Consider the following 18,975-nt stretch of genomic DNA (forward strand, 5'->3'; position numbering starts at 1 on the left):
TGGCGAGTTACTTGACCTCTCTGAGCCAGTTCCCTCGTCTCCACGGTGAGGGTAGTGTTAACCTCTGTTCTCTGTCCTGGGATCATGGAAAAGCTTGAGTGTTGGAGTTTAGTCGACCTAGTTTGAATTCTAGTTCTGCCATTTATCAGCCATACGACATTGGGGAGGTCATACCACCCCCTAAGCCTCAGTTCCCTCATCTGTAAAGTGGTGCCCTGACAGCGCTTCACAGAGCTGTTGTGAGGATCGAATGAGATAACGTGTGTACAGCGAGCGTGGTTGGAGGACCCTGTGACATCATGGTGTGAGCTCCCTTTGTGGCTCGATGCAGATTAGGTTATTGTCATTAACAGACTCGGCCAAGATCACCTAGGAAGGCAGAACACCAGTTAGAGTGTCCAGAGGTGTCCCAGCGTCCCCAGACCCCCGGCGAGCAGGAGTAAATCAGCAGCTTCTCCGAGGGCGTGGACGGAAGGCGAGGAAGGGAACGGGGAACAGCAGGCGAGGGGCAGAAAATGAGGCAGCGTCTCCAGGTCCTGCATGCTGACATCTCTGTGCTGTGCAGCCCAGCATCCCTGTATCCTGCAGCCTGGCTCCTCTGTGTCCTGGGCCTGGAGCTCCCAGCCACGTAGAGACTCAGCTGGGCCACTGGAGAGTTGGCACTTTGCCTCATTTCCTCCTCCCCCCCCTTCCTTCCCCACTTCTGAGTCCCCCCACACCCCTTCCGCACATCCAGCCCTCAGAGAAGCAGCTGGTTTCCTCTCGTCACTATTGCATTTTCCTGCTGGATCTATACCTTTGGCATCCAGAGAGGTTTCCTGGATCTGAGGCAGGGCTGGCAGAGAATCCGTGGGGAATGCTCTCCTGTCTCCTCTATTCCGGCACTGCCCAGACACCCCAAAGGCCCTTCCCCCCAGGGAAGAAATCAAAGGATGTCCTGGGACCATGGGGACCCACTCAAAATGGGAATACTTCTATAGCTTTTGGTGGCCAAGTATAATTACAACTGGGAGAAGAGTTATGGTGCCCTGCTGGCCTGCCAGGCCTGTTCCTGTCCCCTGCCTTGTCTTGACTCACCCCAGCTCAACCCAGTTCTTCCCAGGCCCAGGGCTCAACTTCTTGGCTGCACACTTCCAGGAGAACTTGGATGACTTCCAGGCTAATTATGACAGACCTGGGCACCTTCAAAACTCTGTTCCTGCACATGGTCATAAATGGGGACGGTGCCCGTTGCAAACCCAGCTGCATGGAGCTTGGGAGCCAACAGTAGCTCTAGATTTCGTTATAGAAGGGGCCATCTTATAGCAGGTGGCCATCTGGACAGAAGGGGAGAGTGGGCCTTCAGACTTTCTTAGAGCTAAATTATAGATCAATAATATTAACAGCATTTTCTAAACACGCTTTAATCTCTACTTTACATAAAAGCAAGAGAAATTAATTGCCTGAAGAATTAACTCAAAGAATAGGAATATGCAAGGAGGGTATTCTGAGTGGTGGCAGAGATTGTCAAGGCCCCAAAGCCCTCCTCAACCCACCTCCAGGCCTTCCCTCTGTGAAGAGAACCACCCAGAGTCCCCGTATTAGAGCTCAGATACCACTCGCTCACTTAGTCATTCAATGAATAGTTAGTCATAATAGTACCCAACACTTGCTTAGCTCTTTCCACGTGCCAGGCCGTGTGCGAAATGCAGGACTTGAATTATTTCATGTGATCCTCACCCCAAGGTAGATACTGGCCACTTTACTGCCTGCATTTTACTGATGACGACACTGAACTCGTGGCTATCAGAGGTGCCTCTCAGACTCGGGTTTGTTTGCCTCCGTCGGAATCATGGGCTCTTGTCCATCCCAGAACGCATGGGCAGCTGGTGTGGTGGACTGGCGAGGAGTGCAGGCCTTGGCATCAGGCCAATCAGTTTAAATCCTCCTTCTGCCTCTTATTACCAGCTGGGTACCTAGGCAAGTTAGCTCGTCACTCTGTGCCCCTCTTTCCTCATTTATACAATGGGACAACTCCAGGACACAGCTATGGTGGCTTACGGTGACCAGAGTCTTATTCTGCGCAGGAAGGTTTCTCATTTATTTTATTTTGGTTCCTTTAGGGCAAACCTCTTGATGGGCTGCCAGTCCCTGTGCTTCCACTCCCTGGTGGGCATAGCCAATTGACACAGGATGGCCAATCACAGACCTCATCTTTCTGCTGGAAATGTTGGTTTCTCTCACTGTGGCGGCTAAGCTTAGAGGATGTGACTATTGCTGATGGCTAGCTTGCCCTCTGGGTAGAGTGAGCCTGCTTGCAAAGTGAAGCCAGGTAGAGAGAAGCAGAGCTGAGAGATGGAGGGAAGGAATCCTGATTTCTCTCTGGGTGTCTGGATCCAGCCATGCCTGAGGCATGCTTCTAGACTTTCCTTTTATTGAGCCAATAAATTCACTTCTTGCTTAAACTTTTCTGTTTTGTATCTGTCAGCCCTATGGCATCTAGACTAACATACTACTTCCTAGGATCGTTGTAAAAATTGAGTGAGATATTGTATGTAAAGCTCTTAACACGGTGACTGGCACATAGTAAGCACTCAACAAGTATTAGCTCCTATTATAATGAAAACTGTGTGCCAGGCCCTGTGCGGGGCACTAGAGAAACAGAGGTGAATGAGACTTGATACCTGCCTTTGAGGAGTCTATACTCTAGTGAAGGAGACAGACAAGTCAATGGACAGGTAGAAAACACTGTAACACGTGATTAGGTACTGGGTCCTGTGACAGCACTGAATAATTAATTGTCTAGGAGGAGCGATGGGTAGGTGGGCTGGAGAAAGCTTCCCAGAGGACAGGAGGCTAAGAGAAGTCTTAAATGATGGGTGGATGTTCAGAGTGGACAATGTGGGTGTTATGGTTTGAATCATGCCTCAAAGATGATCCCTCAAAGATGGTTCTTGGGAATCAGCCCCTAAAGGTACATTGAAGTCCTAACCTCCAGTGCTCAGAATCTGGCCTGATTTGGAAATAGGATCATTGCCAATATAATTTGACAAGATGAGGCCATACTGGAGTATGGTGGGCTCCTAATCCGATGTGACTGGTGTGCTCATAAGAAGATGGTCGTGTGACGACAGAGAGACACAGGGAGAGTGCCATGTGCAGACGGAGGCAGAGGCTGGTGCAATGCATCTACAAGCCAAGGATGCCAAGGATTGCTGGCCATCGCCAGAGAGGGAGGTAGGAGGGAGACATGGAACAGGTTTTCCCCTACAGACTTGAAAGGAACCAACCCTGCTGACACCTTTATTTTGGATTTCCAGCCCCTAGAACTGTGAAAGAAGAAATTTCTGTTGTCTTAAGCCATCCAGTTTGCGGTACTTTGTTCTGGCAGTCCTAGGAAACTGATACAGTGCCTCACCTACCCCCTCAGCCTCCCCAGAGGTCTCCTCCAGCGTTAGTGGAGAGATCCTGGACGTGCCCATCGCTTCCCATCTTACGCATACCCTGGGAGTGTGCTCAGCCTCTGCGTGGGGTAGACCAGAAATGTCGGGGAGGTCACACTGCCCAGAGGGATTAGGATCCACGGTATATCAAGAATTCTTAAAATCAGTAAGAAAACGACAAGCATCTCAGTAGAATAGCAGGCAAAAGACTTGAACAGGTATTTTACAGAAGGAATGAGGGTGGAAAGAACTTCTCTACGAATTTTCAAGTCTTCAAACTTGGCCACATAAAAATTAAGCAGTTTTGTTCAGTTAAGGACTTCAAAGACGAAGCTGGCAGAAGGTTGAAAAGTTGGAAAAAAAAAAAAACCCCTTCATTGACTAGAACAATAACAAACGAATAGCATAGCGATTATGTAAGCAACTTACGGCAAGTTACCAAGAAACAGACAGGAAACTCTATAAAGAGGTGGACAAAGCATATGAACAGGCAGTTTATAGAAGGGGAAACCCACATGTCAGGAAGGACTTGCTCAATTTCCTTACAGTCACAGAAATGAAAATAAAACAAGTCACTTTATACCCAGCAGAATGGCAAAAAGAAAAAAAGTAGGAGGACGCTAAGTGTAGGCAAAGGTGATGGGAAACTGGGGCCCTCATGTGCTGCTGCTGGGGTTTCAGACTAGTATAGCCTTCTGGAGTGCAATCTAGCAGGATTTGGGTGAAATTATGTGCGTGTTTACCTTGAGATTCAGTGATCCAAGCCCTGGGTAAACAGAGGCACTCTCACAAGTATCCAAAAGGGGATTTGTATGAAGATGTTTTCCAAAAAATTTTAAAGTTCCACTTTTGACTTTTAAGTCTTTTCTTCACCTGAGATTAATTTTTATTAGTTCTGGTGTGAGGTAGGGGTCCAATTTAATTTTTTTCCATATGGATATCCAAGGATCCTAGCACCACTCATTGAATACTCCTTCCTCTGCCCAGAGATCCACAATGCCAGCTATGTCAAATTTCAAATTTGTGTATATGAGTGGGAATCATTTTGGACTCTCTATTATGTTCCATTGGTAATTTTTTCATTCCTACACCCATACCGTACCTGTATTTACTATTATAACTCTAAAGTATTGATTTCTGGAGGCCAAATACCTCCACCTTTTTTTTGAGGGGGGGGGGGTCTTTGCTCTTATATATAAATTTTAAAATCCGTTTTTCAGTATCCTCTAAAAACTCTCTTATCTAGCCTCTGTAGGAACTTCTTTAAGTTTGGAATAATCTATTCCTTGATGTTTTTGGAAGAATCTTCCTATAAAACCAACCTGAGCCTGGTGTTTTCCTTAAGGAAAAACTTTAACTATTTTGATTTCTTTAAATATTGTAGAGCTGTTCAGGTTCTTTATTGTTTCTTGAGTCAGTTTAAGTAAACTAGTTGTGTTTTTTATTTTAAAAATTTGTCCTTTTCGGGGCTGGCCCCGTGGCCAAGTGGTTAAGTTTGCACGCTCCGCTGCAGGCGGCCCAGTGTTTCGTTGGTTCGAATCCTGGGCGCGGACATGGCACTGCTCGTCAAACCACGCTGAGGCAGCGTCCCACATGCCACAACTAGAAGGACCCACAACGAAGAATATACAACTATGTACCGGGGGGCTTTGGGGAGAACAAGTGAAAAATAAAATCTTTAAAAAAAAAAAATTTGTCCTTTTCATCTAAATTTTCAAAATTGGTGGCATAAAGTTATATATAGTATTCTGTTATTATCTTTGAAATCTGTGATATACCAGTCTTTATCTGTGACTTAGCACATGGTTGATCTTTGTGACTGCTCCATAGGTACTAGAAAATTTGTGTATTTCAGGTTTGTCGAGGATAAAGTTCCATATGATGTATGGGACTTATCAATCATGCTCTTCAAAAAACTATACCTTTCTTATTTGTGTCTAATTGACTTAGTTCCTGGGAGGTTTTAAAATCTCTAACTACAACTATTCATTTTACATATTTTCCATGGATTTGTATCAGTTGTTGCTTTATATTTTTTTGAAGCTATATTGTTTGGTGCATATCTATTTGTGATTATTATATCCTTTTGATGTATTGTTTATTTTATTCATGTGTAATGTCCCTTTTTGTTTCTCATGATTTTTTAAAAAACCTTATCTCTTTTTTTCTGATATTAATGTTAATATCTTGGAAATCCCCTTTAGTTTAGGAGTTCTTAACCTTTATTGTGCCATAGACCCCTTTGGCAGCCTGGTGAGGCCTATGAAGCCTTTTCAAAATACATTTTTAAATGCATGAAATTACAAAGCAAACCAATTGTGTTGAAATAGTTATCAGAATAGTTAAAATAGTTGTGATATTATATTATATATACTTTTGTTAATGCATTAAATAACAAGATCTAACAGTAGGCCTAATAACAACTGTGATTTTGAAATTGTGATAGGAGTAAAAGAGATTTTGGGATACTGCAATAAAGTGACGTGAAAATATTTGTGATTTTTATTGGCGACAAGGTCACAGGTACTGCTAATATTTCTGTGATTTGTTATCTACGTATATAAGTGATAGGAATGCTAAATTTGAGTTAGAGGTTAGAGAAAATAAAGGTATACGTTTCCCCTCCAAGTTCACGGAGTCCCTGAATTCTATCCAATGACTCAGCGGGGGTCCATGGGCCCTGAGACAAGAACCCTTGCCTTGCTTTCAATCTTTTAGTCCTTTGTTGTAAGTGAGTCTGCTATAAATGACATATTATTAGCTTAAAAAAAAGTCTTCTGAAATTCTCTGTCTTTTGATGAGATACTTCAATCCATTTATACTTATTGTAATTATTGCTATATTTTAGATTTTTCCCTTTCATATTATTTACTATATATATCAGTTACAATTCAGTTTGGCTTATATTATAGAAAACTCCAAATAATAGTGATTTAAATAAGATCTAATTTTATCTCTCTTTTAGTCTAGGACTCTACAGTCATCAGAGCCCCAGTTTCTGCCTTCTTAGTTGTAGCTTCTAGATTCAAGTTCATCTTATGATCCAGGAGCTTTAGCCTTTGCAAACGCATTCCAAGCAGCAGGAAGGAAGGATGGTGGGAGGATAAAAAGGGTACACCTCCACTTACAATTCATTAGCCAGAACTTAGTTGTGTGGGCTCACCTAGTACCAAAGGAAGCTGGGAATATCTTTGTTTTGGCTGGGTACATTGATGACCTGAATAACATCAGAGTTATTTTACTAAAGAAGAAGACGATGGTGGATATTGAATGGCTATTAGCAGTCTCTGCTTTAGGCTCCTCACCACAGCTCAGTGCCCAACTGTCAACAGCAGTGGCTCTGTATTTTCAATATGGTACCTGCTCTGGAGAGGACCAGCCTGCCCTCTGGTGGCAGGTTGGTTACACTGGATTCCTTTCATTATAGAGGCAGCATAGATTTGCCCTCATTTATTCTAGCTTTGGGTTTGCATTCTTTGCTGGTCATGCTTCTGCCAGCAACAATATTGGTGGATTTACTGAATGTCTAATTTGCAAATAGCATCGTAGTAGTCCAGAGCACAGTAGTCCAGATAGCATCGATTCTGACCAGAGACCTCACTTTTCAGCAAAAGAAGTATAGAAATTGGCAGGTGAGTATGAGATTCACTGGTCTTGTCACAAACTCTTATCACCAGAATCATCTGGCTTTATGGGTTGGTGACATGGTCTGCTGGGGCTCGGTTAGTGTCAGCTAGAAGACAGCCTGGTATGAATCTGAAGTGCTGGCCTAAAGATAGCATATGTTCTGAATCAGCAACCAATGCGAGATGATCTTACTCTCTTTTCCAGATTCCATAGATCTAGAAATCTTGGGCTGGATAACTTACAAAATTTTTGCTACCCTTCCCCTAATTCTGCTAGTTTAGAGGTCTTAGTCTGCAAAGGAAGAGTGTGTCTACCAGGGCACACCACAGAGGTCCTACTGATTTGGAAATTGAGACCCACATCTGGCCATTTCAGGCTCCTCATGCCCTGGATGAACAGGGAATATAAAGGCATGCAGGTGGTTCTGTGTTGACTGGAGCGAATGATCCCGGTTGTCAAGGGAGAAATACTGTGGCTGCCACACATTGGGAAAGGGGAGAAGTGTGTCTCTGGATTTCATGAAATCCTCTGGGGTGCCTTCTCTTTCCATGGCCAGTGGTAAAAGTTAATGGAAGATGACAGCTACCCAGTATGATCAGGACAACCATGGGCTCAGCTTCCTCCTGAATGAAGCTTGAGTGATGAAGACAAAGGGAAAATGGACGGGACAGTAGAGGAAGGATGTTATAAATGCCTCATGACCTACGGCAGAAATACAAATTATAATACTTATCCATAAATTCTTTCTTCCTTTCTATGTCATACATATATTTATTGATAATGCTAATTGTCCCTCTTTCCTCCTCTACCATTTTGTAAAGGGTGGTTTGTTGGTGGTAAACTTTACAATTCAGTGCATAGATTACAGAATATCAAGATGGGATTGTGACTAGAGAAGACGTGACTATCACCCAGGCTCCCTGGAGCGGGAGCTGGGATGCAGGAACTGCTGGGGCTTTGGATTTTTTTCTGAGGTAAGGATAAGGACGCTCTTGTTTGACTGAGATACATTTGCATTAGGTTGAATGGTAGCATGTTGTGGTCATTTTATGGAAGCTTAAGAATGGGAAGTAGAGTGGAAATGGATGCTGAGGAACTATGGAGTGGACTGTGGCAGATACTGAAGATCGACTCTGCTCAGCACCCCTCCAAACCTCCTTCCATAATGGCTTCTTCTACCATAGAGGCTAGAAGGCTAGAGAAGACATTTCCAGGCTCTCTTGCAGCTAGGATTTCCATATGTCATGTGGCCTCTGCCAGGAAGATGCAAGTCAACCAGAAATGGAAGGTAGAATTGAGCCCTGAGAGGAGGTGGCCACTGGGCTCTTCTGAATATATCGGCAGGTGTGTGGGGGTATTTCAGTTCTTTTGAGGCCGCTGCGGTGGAAATCCTAGTGCCAGGTCAGTTCCCGCCTTCTTGGTGCTGACAGGCATGTCAGCTACTTCCTACCTTGGCAGTTTTCCTAAGCAACTTGAGCAGCGAGGTCCTTGAACGAGCAGTGGTGGCAGGAGCTCCCCTGCCAGGCTAGTTTTGCAATGAGATTCAAGAGTTATTCCTGGAGTAGAGTCTGCTTCACAGTGCTTCTAATGAGTCTAAAACCAATCTGATCACCTTAGTTAATCTGTTTCTTTTAAATCTACTGGGTGAACTCTGTCATTTGCAATGGAACCCTGATCAATACTTCATATTTTATTTTTACTTCTTTTTCTCCTCTCTTTTTCTGACTTTCATTAAATCCATACTTTTTTTCCTGCCGGTTTGAAAGTTACTATAAACTTTTTCTTTGCCAGTGGTTATCCATAATTATTACGATTCATTTATGTTAATTTCCCTTGTCCATTTCTAAAGCTTATCAATATTGATATTTTCCTTCCCAGCAAGACAACACCTTGGCATATTCTCACTTCCTTCTATCCACTGCCACTCTACTACCAAGTTGGTTTTCGGTGGCACTCCCTGGGCAAGGTTTGAGAGAAGGAGGCAGCTGACCTTAGTATCATCAGGAACCAGAAGTATATTATTTCTAATGCATGTGTTTAACTCTAAAAAATTATAGTGAAGAACAAAACATCCCCCAATTTTTCATATAAGAATGTTAACACATTGGAGAGGAACAAGCTTGTTTATTGGGGCACAGTTAGCTTGTTTTTCTATAGACCTTGGAATCCAATTTCTCCTGCCTTCTTTGTGTATACACTCAATAATTCAACACACATTTATTGACTATGTGCCCAGCACTGTCCTAGGCTCTTGAGATGCATCAGCGAACAGACAAAGATCCCTGCCCTCATGGAGCTTACCTTCTAGGAGGGGAGAAAGGTAATAAAGATGATCATAATATGTGTGTATGTTATATAGTATGTGAGAAGGTGATAAGTACTATGGCAGGGTGGGAGGAGCAGACAGTGCCCTAGGTGGGAGAGGTGGGTCATGGTAGTGAATCAGGTGGTCATCCAGGTGAGCCTTATTGAGAAGCAAAGCCTTGAAGCAGGTGAGGGGATGGGCAGGTATCTCACAGATGTCTAGGGAAGGGAGTTCCTGGCAGAGGGAACAGCCAGAGTGAGGGCCCTAAAGCCTGGTGCATCTTAACTTCTTTTAAACACGTCATTGATAAGCATCTTTTTTCCCCTTTGAATTTCTCAAATCTCTGCTTATATAAAATTATGCAAGCAAGTATATGCTATTGCACCACTGTTTAGCATTCTTAATTAAATGCCAGGCAAATCTCGGCCACTACATGTTAAAGTGTGTGCCTACCACCAGAGCGGGCTGGATACTGTCCATTGGCACTTGATATCCATTCTGACCCCTCCTATGGTCTGCCCTCTACTGCAGAGGCTAAATGACTAGCAACTACTTTTTCAGGACTCCCTTGTAGCTAGGGTCTGGATGAGATGCAGTTTCTGCCATTGAGATTCGCCCACATGCCATGTGGAAGCCTCATGTGGGACTCAGCTATCTCCCTGTGACATCAGTAGTTGGTGAGCAAGTTCTGAGCAGTGTGACCGTGTAGCTGGACTCTGTGTTCCAGCGTCCAGTCACCAGCTTCATGGGTGCAGGACAGTTGGGCAGGAGCAGTGGAGATAGTAGTGACCTCGGCAGCTACTGCAGTGTGACCTTGAAACCAAGGAGGCCCCGGACTTCCACTATTCCAGCCCTCCTGATGATTTTGTAAGCCTCACTTCCCTGTATTAAATTCCCTCCTGTGAGAAATACCTAGATAGGTTTCTATTTAGTAACTTCCACATAATACAATTTTGCAACAACTGGTGACCTTTTGTCTAATGTGCATTTTACTGCTTGTGGTACATTTTGGATAGCTCCAAAATGTCTTTACTAGGAATGTGAGCAGCTTTTAGATGATTCATTCATCCTTAAAACTAAATGTGTCTATTATGCCTCTTTTAAATTTCTGAATCAGAATTAGAGAGTATTCTGATATTGCAGGTGAACTGTTCATAAACAGTTACGTTTGTAGCTACTTATCGAGGAGAGTGAGGATTTTCTTGTTATTGCCCATTCATACAAAGCTGTTATAAATTGAAATATCAGCTGTGACCTCGAACTCCAGATTTTTAAAAATTACAACTGCCTCATCTTTCTCAGTGATTGACTTTAGAATAAATTTATAAGTTTGAACCAAAAAAGACACATGCACTAAAAAGGACTGCTCTTTTCTGTTTGATGAGATGAAGAATTTTATTTGGAAAAAGAGTTCACTGCTAAAACACCTGGGGCTAAGAACGACCTTGATCATTCCTTAACTTCTCTCTGAGCCTCATTTTCCTCGTCTGTACAATGGGGATGACAATAGCACCTCCCTCACAGGGGGGTTGTGAGGTTTACGTGAAATAGTGCATATGAGGCACTTAGCCCAAGTCCTAACGCATGGTGAGCATTCAATAAACGTTAACTGCTATTACTATCGTTGTCGATGTTATAATTGTTATAAACCTTGGGACTTTGGGGACCTGCTTGGCTGAACCACATCCTCCTCTCCCATCTACTGCTTCCTTGAGTCACTATTCTTCCTAGCTCAGGGCCCCCATGATCTAAATATCCCAGGGGAAGCTCCCAGGTCAGTGCTTCCCCTTCTCAGAGCCCAGGAACAGGGGAGTAGGGGCGGGCTGGTGGGGGAGGGACAAATTCTTCCGGAATTTTCTGCAGAGTGGCCTACTCGGGATAGCACAGGCACCTACAGATTAATTTTTAACATGGCCCAGGGGAGTCCAAAGGGCTGAGTTCCCACCTCTGAGATCATGAGATCCCATGCCCTTCCCGGGGTTCCTGGGTGGGTCGAGGCTGGCTTGTGGGGGAGGCAGCAGGGGAGCAGGACCCAAAAATGCTCCTTCTGTCGTTACCCTCTATGCATCTCTGACCAAGGTGAGCCAGGAAGTATCTCTGCAGGGTTCCAGTCTCTTCACAGGTCATGGCTACAAGGACACAGGGTGAGGAGGTAGCAGGACTCTGTCTGCCTGGGGAGGGGACAGCAGGAAAAGCCCCAGAGAGGAGGGGACACTGCAGCTGGATGTTGAAGCATGAGAAGTTCACCGGTGAGTTGGGCAGGGAAGGGCATTCCAAGAAGACAGAACAGCTTGAACAATGGCTCAGAGACGTTGTCCACCCTCCCACCACACTTTATTTCCCTACAGGTATAAGGAGTAGTAAATCTTTTGTGTGTGTGTGTGTGTGTGAGGAAGATCGACCCTGAGCTAACATCTGCTGCCAGTCTTCCTCTTTTTGCTTAAGATTGTCACTAAACTAACACCTATGCCAGCCCTTCTCTATTTTGTTCGTGGGACGCTGCCATGGCATGGTTGATGAGCAGTGTGTAGGTCTGTGCCCAAGACCCGAACCCATGAATCCTGGGCCGCCGAAGCAGAGCACACGAACTTAACCACTACACCACCGGGCTGGCCCTTGTGGTAAATCTTTAAAATGTCAAGAGTTTGTGGGCTTGTTCTGGGGCCTGCAAAGGAGGATGCTGGGGAGAGCAGCAGAACCAAGATTTGACCCAAGATTTTTATGACCCTAAATGCCATTAAGGAGAGGACGGCAGGTTCAGAACACATGACAGAAACAGGCAGCTGCATTTTCTTCCCGTGCTTGGGCAGCTCAGTTGAGGCTGGGCCATTCCCATAGCAAGCCCTGGTTCTTTACAGAGAGGGGCCTTCTGCTCTCCCTCGGGAGGGCTCTGGGGCTAGATTGGGGGGCTGCAGAGGGCCCCTTTGCCACACCAGCTATGGGGTCAGGTATGCAGACTAGGACACATGCCCCCTGCCCCAGCCTCCCTGCTCAGGGAGACCACGTTTTCCTGGTTCTTCCTGCTTCTCTGCCATCTCTGTCCTTAGCTCCTGCCTTCTCTGCTCAGCCACCAAGCACGGTGGTCTCTTTGCCTCTGTCTACCTTCGCTGCTCTCCTCTCCCAGGTGATTTCATCTAGAATAATTACGGCTTGAAATGCCATTTAGAATCATCACCCTGAAGCTTATGTGCCAGTTCCTGGAGACAGTCTCACATATCCCGCTGCCCACGTGGTCTCTCCATCTGGAGGTCTGTTCGCATCTTAAGCTGAAGAGATCTAAAACCGAACCTCTGCTTCTCTCCTCACCCAACCCCCAACCTGTCCCCACCTCAGTTAAAGGTATGACCAGTCACCCAGTTACTCAGGCCAGAAACCTAGAAGGGACCCTCTGTGCCCGGTGTTCCCTCATGCCCTCATTCGCTCTATCAGCTCTGGCTCTGCCTTTTGAATTCAGCCACCCCTCCCTGTCATCACCACTACATTCCAAGGCACCACTGGTCCCCAGCCGGACCTCTAACTGGTTCTCCTCTTTCCTCTTTTACTCCCTCTCCCAATTCCACTCTTTAAAAAGTGGCCTAAGTGAGCTTTTGAAAACACAGATATTCCGGAAGTTTCCACTACTTAGAATAGAGCCCAAAGTCTTCACCATGGTTAAGCTGCCCAGCCCACCTCTCTGGCCTCATGCCCTGGTGGTCTCCCATCCCCCACCAGCCTCATCAGACATGACAAGGTTGTTCGTATCACGGGATCTTTGCACGGCCGCTCTCTCTTCCTGGATGTCTCTTCCCTGGGGTCTTCAAGTGCCATCTCCTTTGGGAGCCTGTCCTGACTGCCTCCCTCCATCACTCTGTCACTTTCTTTCAGAGCACTTACTGCTATCTGATGACATTAGTTATGGGTTTGCTGTCTGTCTGTCTGGAACGACATAGATGTCTATCTTGGATCCTGGGCATAGACCAATGCCTGGCCCACAGGAGAGGTTCAAGAAAACAAATGTGCAAGGGAGGGAAGAAGCCACTAACGTACAGTTTGGGGCAAACCCTGGGGCCCCAGCAAAGACCCAAGAGGCCATCATTGGTTACCAATCTTGGTTACTTAACCTTGTAACCCAACCTCCCTGTTGCGGCCATCTGGTCTCTGTCTGAAAGTGCCTTCTTCCCCTATTCAAGAGAAGGCAGGCTAAAGTCCACTGAGGGCAGCCTTTAAATCCCAGTGTGTGGCCACCAGGTAGACTTAGGGCGACTTCACAGATTTCTCCAGTGTCAATTCACTCTATGCGAATAGCTAGAGAGGTCAACAGAGAGGGTTCCCAAAACCTAGAAACTTGGCTCCAAATAATATGATAATAATAATAACTACTTCTTACTGAGCTATTATTTTGTGCTAAACAAGATTTTAATTGCTTCCCTTGCATTTTCTCATTCAATCCTCAGAAACACCCCTTGAGGTGGTTGTATCGATTATTGCTGTATTACAAACCACCTTAAAACTGAGTGCTTTAAAAGAACAACCATTTTATTTGCTCATGATTCTGTAGGCCAGCAACTTGGACTGCGCTCACCTGGGTGGTTCTTTCGCTGCTCTTGCCTGGGGTCGCTCATGTGCAATCATCCAGGAGCACACCAGGGCTGAACGGTCTAAGGTGGCCTCACTCATGTGTCTGGTGGCTGGCGCTGACTGTTGATGGGGCCACGTGTCTGCAGCGGGCCAGCCTGGGCTCCTTCCTCATCATGGCACAAAGCCCCAGTGAGCAGGAGTTTTCAAGCTTTTGCTTGAGTCATGCTTGCTGACGTCCCATTACCAAAGGATGTCACATGGCCGTGCCCAGGGTCAGTGTGAGTTGGGACTAAACAAGAGAGTGGGTGCAGGGAGAGATAATTCATTGGAGGCCCTTACTGAACAATCTACTACAGAGGTTAGTACCTTACTAGCCATGTTTTACAAGCGAGGAAACCGAGGATCAGAAAGGGTGAGAAACATGCTCTAGGCCACACAGGGCAAAGATTGTTGTGTGTTTTGTTCACCATCGTCTCCTCAGCACCCAGGACAGTGCCCGGCATGCAGTAGGCACTCAATATTTATCAAAAGAAAGTTGAGTGGATGTGGGGTATGGACTCCTGGCCTGCAGCCCAATCCCTAGGGGACGGTCAGCGCTAGGTAGATGGTCAGTCTCTCCTCTGCCTGCTGGGAAGCCCACGGCAGGCAAGGGTTGGGCATGGCTGAGAAAGGAGGCTGTGCCTGAGCCTTCCAGGGCCCCAGTCAGTAAACCCGCCCTGCTGGAGGCCAGCAGCCCTCTTCCCTGTCCCAAATCCAGGATGCCTGATCCCCTTCAGCATGAGGTTCCTGATTCCATTCCAGCGAAGGGGCTTTTTCCTCTGGACAGGAGGCCATCGTGCTTATGTCACTTAGATCCTGTGCTGTCCTCACGCACAGGGAAGCCTACACCAGTCCATTTCCCCACCCAGAACCTGATTTTTTTTCACGTAAAACGTAGAAGGGATCCTGGTCCCACTTATCCAATTTTGGGGGACAAACATGATTCTTAGGTAGCAACTTTGGAGCGCCTGAGCTGTAGGGCTGCCCAGCTTCTGTAGCCCTCTTGTGCCTCATTTTCAAGAGGAGGAGACATAGCCCAGAGAGGTAAAGAGATTTGGCCAAGGTTGCCCAGGGTTCTGGTGATGGAGAACTCCCAGACAGTGCCCCACATCACACTCCCAGAGGAGGAGGTCTCTATGTCCCCCTCCCCCGTTGTCGCCTCCCTGGGCAGGCAGTGGGAATGCCTGTGGGCAGGAGAACGGGCAGTCAGGACACAAGGAGCTGCAGCTCAGGGTGAGGAGGGGAGATACAGAGGGACCACTCCAGTCTCCAGCTGGAAATACACACGGAGGGGGGGTCAGGGACCAAGCGGAGAGGAAAGTGGAGGCAGCAGAGAGAGGTGGTGACCTGAAGGTTTGGGAGAGGATTCAGAGAGGGGTTCTGGTCCTGGCTTTGAAGCTGAAGCAAGAACATTATCCTGACTTGTCGCCTTTTAATCCTTTTTGTCCTTGCAGGAGCCCCACCCCCTCTCCAACCTCCTCAGAAGCTGGCGGCCAGCACTGTCCAGGAGCCAGGGCCACCAGCCTCTGTAGCCCGGATGTAGCAGAGACACCTCTTGGTGTGGAGGGAGCATCACTGGCCCAGCTGTCAGGAGACTTGTCTCTATCAAGTCAAATCTTTCCTAAGCACCTACTCTGTGCCAGGGACCATCTTCAGCAGCCCAGGCGGCTGCCTCATGGAGCTTCTGTTCTAATGCGGAGATGCTAATGAACAAGTAAACAAACACTTGACCAAGGTCACTTCGTATGATGACAAGCACTGTGAAGACAGTGAGAGGGTAATGGGAGAGACAATGGCTGCACAGGTCAATATTAGTTTGAGTTGTGGGGAGGCTGGAAACAAGGAGGGCCTCTCTGAAGAGGTGACATTTGAATTGAGATTTGAACTGAGCGTGTGAGAAGGAGGTAGCCATGTAAAAATCTGAGGGAAGTGTGGTCCCTGCACTGGCAATGGCAAGTGCAAAGGCCCTGAGGCAGAACTGAGCTTGGGGTGTTTGGGCAAATCTGACTGGTGAGAGGGACAGGGGGAGGAGTACAAAAAGGAGCCCCTTCCTTTTGTCACTAACTCTCTGTGGGCTCTGAGTACATCCCATCTCCTTACTTGACCCCTAAATTTTGGGTATCTATGAGTTTAAATACATCTTTCTTGGACCTATTTCTATTTTTACTTTAATAGCTTTTGTACAGAGGATGGACATTGGTCTGAGAGTCAGAAGACCTAAATTACGGCCCCAGATTTTCCAGTAGCAAGTTGTGTGACCTTGGACAAATCTCCTTTCTCATCTGTAAACCAGAGGGTTGGACCACAAGTTCTAAGGGCCCTTCCAGCTGAGATATCCCAGCACCAGGAACTGGTGTAAACTCCTCTTGGTCCTGCTGCTCTTCAGCCCATATGGGGATCCCCTCAGCCCACATCTGCTCCTTCTTCCAGGAGGCGTGGTCTGGAGGTCTGCATACAGCAGGCATTTATTAGATGCTTTTAAAAACAGGAGACAACCCAAACATACATTCACAGGGGATGGCCAAACACATGTGCAGCTATTAAAAGAAGAATGAGTTAGACTTCAATCCACTGAGCTGGAGGGAAGCGCATGATTCAAGTGAGAACAAAGCCCGTTGCAGAATGTGTTAGAGAATGACTCCATTTTTGTGAAAACCAGATGACAAAATCTCTGTGTGTATGTGTGTGAGTTTGTTGATGTTCACAGAAAGGAGGCAGGTGGTGACATTAGTTATCTAGGAGTGTGTGTGCCGAGGGTGCAGGGACGGGGAAACAGAGAGGGACTAGGGGAGAGTACTAATTTTTCTTATATCTTTGTGGTTTCACTGGTTTCAAATGAAAACATATTCCTTTCATAATCTTGGAAGGATTTAATGCATCTCTAAGGAGTCAACCAGCGAGAAGATACATTCGTGCAGACGTCTCCTGGCCACTGACAATATGTGCTGCCCCGTGGGCAGTGCATAACCCGATGGTCAGTCATCCCCGTGTGCGCTGCCCCTAAAGACAACAGGGGGCTTCCCGGGCCCATCTTGCTGTCTGGGCCTGGTTAGCAATGGAATCTGGGGAGAGATGATGACGTGAAGCAAGTCCTTGCGTCTTCTGTGCTTTGGAGACGGAGGGCGGTAGAGAGGAAGAGGAGCGGGCAGTGTCCACTTTCATCCTCTCAGAATGTCCCTCTCTGCTCCCTGCACCCGCGCCCCTGTTTCTAAGGCTGCTGAACGATCACATCTGAGGCTAGCTTCAGCGGCAGGAGACATCCTGGAGCTGTCCGGGGCCTGTGGGAGACGAGATCACAGGTACAATTACGACACGAGGAGCAGATGCTCCAGCCTGCTCTTTCCCGTTCCTGCTTTAAAGCTTCCGAGGCAGCTCGGGCTGCAGGGGTCTCCCCGGGCCTCCCCGACCATCCCTCTGACCGCAGACGGGGCTGTAGCACCCATCCTTCACGTCCACCCTGGGGGGCAGTGTGTGTGTTTGGAGAGCAGCTTATTGTTTGAGCTCCACAAGCTGTCCCCCGGTCGTGCCCTTCTTCCCTTCAGGAAATCCCTGCAGATGTCTATTTTAAACATCCCTCGCTGCAGTCTGTGCTCACTTCCTCTGCACTGTGCCCCTTCCTCCAAATAGCAGCCCTTCAGCCCGGACGCTGTCGAGCTGCCTCACTCCAGCTTTCTTGTCTTAGAGCCAATAAGGAAGCACCCTGCCCCTGGCTCTTGCCTGGTACTTGATACTTTTCACAGTCTTCTCTCATTCCATCCCATTTGAATGGCCCCTTAGAATAATCCTCTGAGGCAGAAATGTCTGGGAGTATTGCCTCCACATTACAGAGAAAATGGAGATTCAGAGCACTTCATTGACTCGCCCAGGTCGCACAGTGAATAAAAGGCAGTTCCAGGCCTTTGACTCCGAGGTCAGCCTGCTCAGCCCACGCTCCATCTCAGAAGTGCCCCCTCCCCATCGAAGGTCCCCTAAGAGATTGGTTTAGTAGGCGAAACTCACATCTGGGGAGCCCACTTCCCATTGCAGATGAGGGGACCAGGTGGATTCGTGATCTGGGCTGACCACCTTGAGCCTGGGCTGCCCCGATTACTCTCATGGTCCAGCACTGGAACCAAGGCCAGGGGCTTGGGTTAGACTGACCTGAAGAGGCGTGTGGAGTCGGGATCAGAGCCACACGCCAATCGAAGGCACAGAAGGACAGGAGCTGTGAACAGGAAAGGAGACTGGGAAGGTGTGTGAGGAGCAGCCAGGACGGAAGACCAGGTGGACCCAGAGAGGGAAGGGGCCTGGGGACCTCTGGATCCCAGGAATTAGCTGAATGTCCTGCAGTTGGGTGATGTGACAGACTTGAAGCCTTTCAATGATCCCCCTTTTCCAGAGCTAGGGACTTGATGAGAACAGTGATAGCAGGGCCAGGGCTCTCACAGACGCAAGGGATAGAAGGCCCAACTCACACTGGCCCAAGCAAAAAGGACCACTTACAGGCTCAAGGAACTGAAAACTTCGGGGGCAGACCTGGGCAGGCCTGGTGGGATCCAGGGCTCAAGCAATATCGTGGGACCTGGTCTTACTTTCTCCATGTCTTGTTCTGCTTTTCACTGTGTTGACCTCTCAGGCTCTCTCTCCTCCTGATGGCAAGATGGCTGCAAGCAACACCAGACATACTCCCCATCTCTCAGCAACTCTAGCAGAAAGTGAGTGTTTCTCTTCACAACAGTTTCAACAAAAGTCCCAGAACTAAGTTCCACTGGCTCTGATCAAGTCACATGCCCATCCTGAAACCTTTCTGCATGGCTAAGGAGATGGGATAGTCTGATTGATCAGGCCTGGATCACGTGGGCTCCAGAGGAGGACTCCAGGGACCAAGAATGGGACATAGTGGTTTCACCAGGAACATCAGGGCAGTGGGTCACAAGAAGAGTGTGTTAGTCGAGGTAAGCCATGTGCTGCAACAAACAACCCCAGCATGTCAGTGGCTAACACAATAAAATTTTATTTCCTGCTTCCATTGATGGCAGGGGTGGG

Source organism: Equus quagga, chromosome 5, assembly GCF_021613505.1.
Source record: "Equus quagga isolate Etosha38 chromosome 5, UCLA_HA_Equagga_1.0, whole genome shotgun sequence".
Classification (NCBI taxonomy): domain Eukaryota; kingdom Metazoa; phylum Chordata; class Mammalia; order Perissodactyla; family Equidae; genus Equus; species Equus quagga.